The sequence below is a fragment of the Otolemur garnettii genome, unplaced genomic scaffold (genome assembly GCF_000181295.1).
Source record: "Otolemur garnettii isolate 467f Iridium unplaced genomic scaffold, OtoGar3 scaffold00304, whole genome shotgun sequence".
NCBI lineage: Eukaryota > Metazoa > Chordata > Mammalia > Primates > Galagidae > Otolemur > Otolemur garnettii.
Genome location: NW_003852699.1, coordinates 347,629 through 352,918, shown reverse-complemented (window position 1 = coordinate 352,918; position 5,290 = coordinate 347,629).

Sequence of the window (5,290 nt, the reverse complement as noted above, 5' to 3'; positions counted from 1 at the left end):
AAAAAAAAAAGATGCTGGAAGTCAATGGAAATAGGCCTTACGCTCCAACTTCAATATCCCATCCCCTAAAAACTTCAAGTCCCAGATTACTGGAACTTACTATTCTCTTCCACTGCCTGATGGTACACTAGTTTTCAGTTTAGGAAAAAAAGTAATTGTCTTGGTAACTACCATCGAACAATCTTTATGACACTCTTGCAGCAGAGAATCAAAACATAGACGTGTGTCTCCCTGGAAAGACGCACAAAGTACACAAATTCAGAGCCAAGTTTACTAGTTAAGTGCCTGCTTCGGGAAACACACCTCCTGGGAGGCTTGCTAGTACCTTTCTTCCCTGAATTTTAACCTAGATTAAACAAAGAAACAAAGTATCCCAAGAGGCTTTTTAATTTTCAGTACATGTGTGCAAAAGATCAATTTTGGAACTAACATAGCCACATTTTATCAGTATGAATGATCATACTAATTTAATTCTAAGACAGATATTTGGTTCATTTCATCAGGTAAGTAAGTGGACAGCCTACAGTGCCACAGTCACTGTGTGAGGCAGTAGAGATGGAATGTTTCCTAGGGTACTACTGTATTAAAAAATAGCTGAGCAACTGTCCCAGTGTACCCAGGCCTCAGAAGATCTCCAGGATGCATACTTTTCTTTTTTAAAACTAGAACCATTCCTAGCTGCTTTTATTCCCTCCATTTATTCTTCCTCCTCACAACTCTCTACTCATCTGAGTGTGTTCTAGAAACGTAAGGCAAATCATGGCACAATTTCTGGCTACTCTGCTCATCTAGAAGGAAATCCAAGACCTCATTTACTACACAAACGTCCTTATGTTCGGTGCTTCAGAAATGCTCTTCCCTTTGCTAATGTCCTAATACACTGGAGAAGTTTTCACTCCAGGGCTTTCTATTTGCGGTTCACTCTGAGCAAAATATTTTTTAACTTGACCTGCTCAATTATTACCTCTATATCGTGGAGGTTTTTGTCTGTCTGTTTGTTTGTTTATTTGAAACGATGTCTCCCTCTGTGGCCCTGGGTGGAGTGCCCTGGTGTTATAGCTCACAACATTTCCTCCGGCCTCAGCCTCCAAGTAGCTAGGTTATAGGCCCCTGCCACAATGCCTGGCTAGTTTTTCTATTCTTAATAGAGATGGGGTCTTGCTCTTGCTCAGGCTGATCTTGATCTCCTGAGCTCAATCAATCCACCACCTCAGTCTTCCAGAGTTCCAGGATTATAGGAGCAAGCCACTGCTCCCAGACTATATACAGTTTTTTTTTTGAAGCTTCTTATCCAACTTTGTGCTGTCCCTGTATTTTTCTTTATAATGCTAATCACAACACATCATCAGATTGTGTGTTTGAGTTTGTTGGTCTATTGTCTATATCACCTACTAAATTTTAACATAGACTGTAGAATCTGTCTATTTTAGTCACTAAAGCATAATCAGTACTGACCAGCACTACTATTGAAAAGAAACTTGGTGCATAGTTTTTGAGGGAATGAGAATATCATAATGATGGTGATCATATGCTTTACTTTTACATGTTAGGTCATCAGTTTTTATTTCTAAAATGTTATAAGAAGCAGAGGATACCAGTGATACCATCTAGCCTCTGTGTCCCAGATACTAGGTACCTACCTGTCATGCTCCAGACTATGCACTTTTCATTATTAATATTAATCAATTAGACAGCCATAAACATGTATTCTCATTTTTCTGTTGTAAGATCTCTTTCACAGTTTTATTCATGATTACCAAGGTAGTACAAAATAACAGTTAATTTCAAGTTACTGAAAGTGAATAATTGCTAGAAATGATTAATTGCTTTTTCTTGGTGAAAAATCAATAACCTACAATGACTACCCAAATCAATATGTGGACAAAATGTGGCATTAGTGTTCGCTCAGACAGAGAACACACATGAAACAGGAAGTTTTATACCAACATGAGTCAAAGAAAGAAGTCAAACCTGTGTTGACAATATCAGAAGTACAACAATCACAACTGATGCATATTAGAGAGATTGAGTGAAAAAAAACACAAATTGTCAGAACTGAGAAGATATAATGAGAAGAAAAGAGGCTATAAAGACTTGGGTTACAAATAAAAATTCCCAAGAAAAGGTCTAAGCATAAAAAAAGCAAAAAAAAAAATTGCCAGAAAAGGGGATTTTTTATGTTTTTTTCTCTTTTTGATACCTTTATTTAAAATATTAGTATTTAATTTTTTTTCTAGACAGAATCTCACTTTGTTGACCTAGGTAGGATGCTATTGCATCACAGCTCATAGCAACTTCAAACTCTTGGGCTCAGGTGATGCTCTTGCCGCAACCCCCCAAGGAGCTGGGACTATAGGCATAAGTTTTTCTAAATATTTTGGTAGAGACAGGATCTCACTCTTGCTCAGGCTGGTCTCAAACTCCTGAGCTCAAGCAATCCACAGAGTGCTAGGATTACAGGTATGAGCTGCTGCGCCTAGCTACTGGCATTTAATTTTTATTTTATTGTTTTATTTAATTAAATTTGAAGGCATATATAAGGTGTAAATCAAGAGTGCCCTGAGGCTCACACAACCTTTCTAGTCAGATAGGTTTGCCACCTCCTGAGTTTTCTGCAGCATGGAAACCAAGCTACAGGAGGGGGAAAGCCTTCTCTCTAATCCCTACGTGTTGTCTTCTTCCACCTAGTCCAAAACATGGAGACAGGCCTCAACTTCTGCAGAAGAATCATAGTTAAACAATTTGAAGTGAACAAGATATTATACACACAGTAAGGCATTTACCAAACAAATTTTAAATTTGAGATATTGAAATTACTAGGCATTTGAAGTAGGTTGTGGAAATTACTAGACATTTGAAGTAGCCTATGACACGGGCTCAAAATCTGATTTGATTGCCAACAGCATTTATTTTAATTTTAGTTTTCTTTTTTCCCCAGAAAATTACAGGCGTTCAAATGATTTTTGTTACTTAGGTTAATTTTGTGATGCTTGAGTCAGGATTATAGGTGTGCCCATCACCCAGTGGTGCTCTTTGTACAGGTTAGATAGATTTTCACCCCTTCTCCCTCCGCCCTCCTTTCTCCCTTGATTTCTGTTGAGTTTTACTACCCGCTCTGCACATGTGGGCTGATTGGTTAGTTATAGTTCAATAGTGAGTGCATGTGATGATTGTTTTTCCATTTCCAAGGTACTTCACTTAGGATAATGGTCCCCAGTTGCATCCAAATTTTTGCAAAAGGCATTAATTCATCCTTTTTGATGGTTGAATTATATTCCACGGTATACATATGCCACATTTTGTTAATCCACTCATAACGATGATTTCTTAGGCTGGTTCTGCATCTTTGCAATCATGAATTGAGCTGTAAAATGTTCTAGTTGCAGGTGTCTTTTTGATAAAATCAATTGCTGCATCAAATAGTAGGTCTGTTTTAGTTCTTTGAGCAATTCACATACTATTTTCCAATAGAGGTTATACTATTTTACACTCCCATCAGGAGTGTATAAGTGTTTCCTTTTCTCTGCTTTCTTACCTATAACCATTGGTTTTGGACTTTCTGATAAAAGTCAGTGTCACTGGAGTGAGGTGACCTCTCAGGGTGGTTTTTATTTGCATTTTCCTGATGATTTGTGACATTGAGCATTTTCCTATAAGTTTATTGGCTATTTCCTATTTTCTTTTGAAAGGTTTCTGGTCTTGTCTTTTGCCCACTTTTTAATAGAGTTGTTTAATCTTTTTTTGCTGATTTGCTTGAGTTCTCTGTAGACTCTGGTTATTAACCCTTGACTGGGTGTTTATCATGTGAATATTTTCTCCCATTCCATAAGTTGTTTATTTTCTCTGTTTATTATTTTTTGGATGTACAGAAACTTCTTAGTTTAATCAATTCCCATTTTGTTGCTGCTACGATTGCTATTGGGGTCTTTTTCATAAATTGCCCGAGCTGATATCTAGAAGAGTTTTTCCTACATTTTCTTCTGCAGTTCTTATGGATTCCTGTCCTATATTTAAGTCTTTTATTCACCTTGAATTAATATCAGAGTACTGAGACATTTGTATCCTGTTTCAGTCTCCTATGCATGGCTATCCAATTTCCCCAGGACCATTTATTGAATAAGGATTTTTTTCCCCAGTGTATATTGATAAAGTCATTTTTCACATCTATAGATACTACTTTTATTATTTAGAAAATGAAGCTGTCAATAAATTAACTTACAAAATTTGTGTTGTGAAAGGATTATAACAAATGAAGTAATGTGAAGAAGAGTTTATATAATTTGTGACATCTCAAAGATAGCCATAATAATATAATCTCCATTCTCTTATTGTGTTCCTATTACCACACTAGATGTTGCTTGTAGCTTGGACAATAGAATGAGGGAAAAATACATATTATGCAATCTGTGACCTTTATTGTATATAATTTACTTAGATAAAGAAAAATGTATATGAAAATTTATGCATTTGAATTTGAGTTTCATAGAGCTTCAGAAAATGGAGATAACATTATGGAATATGGAATATTTAAATAATATTTTGTATTTATGATACATCTTATAGGACATACAATATTTTAAAGTTTGAGGACAATGATTTTGGATGGAAGGCATATTTTTAGGAAAGGCACAGAATTGCTTTTAAGGAATGTGAGTGGCAAAATCACAAGCATAGGATGAGGGTTAAGGTTGATCTGGCCAAAGCCAGCTGGGCAAGGAAGATAAGAAACCAAAGATGTAGAAGTGGGCTGGGGGACTAAGAACTTAGAGTTTAAGCATACAGAAAGTTTCTTAGTCACACATACCAGTTTCTATTATAAATATACCCTATTCAATTGAGATGCTGGGAAGGAAGGACTCCCTGTATTCCTCAGTTCCTGTGAATTGCTGATAACTTGCAATTGATGTGTCTGGCCTACAGATATCTAGGAAGGAATGCTTCAGTCATCTCATTTATCTTTGCTGCCTATGGTATACTGAATGACCACACTTATACCTGCCACTTGCTAAGATGTTTACTGGACATAAGTGGAAAGGGAACATTAAGTTCAGATATTTAAACCAACTCAGAAGCAGCAGTGTTAGAAGAAAAGGAATTTATTCTATGATAAAGTGAGCTCCTTTTCATTCTCCTGTGGCTTTTTTATTTATGTTTTGTGCTTTGGGGTTTTTTTTGTTTTGTTTTGTTTTGTTTCTTTGTTTTTCAAGGAAATTCAAGCAGTAAGTGTTCATGGAGAAATGGAATCACACTTCAAGTGACTTCATTTTGTTGGGGCTGTTTCCCCTGAATC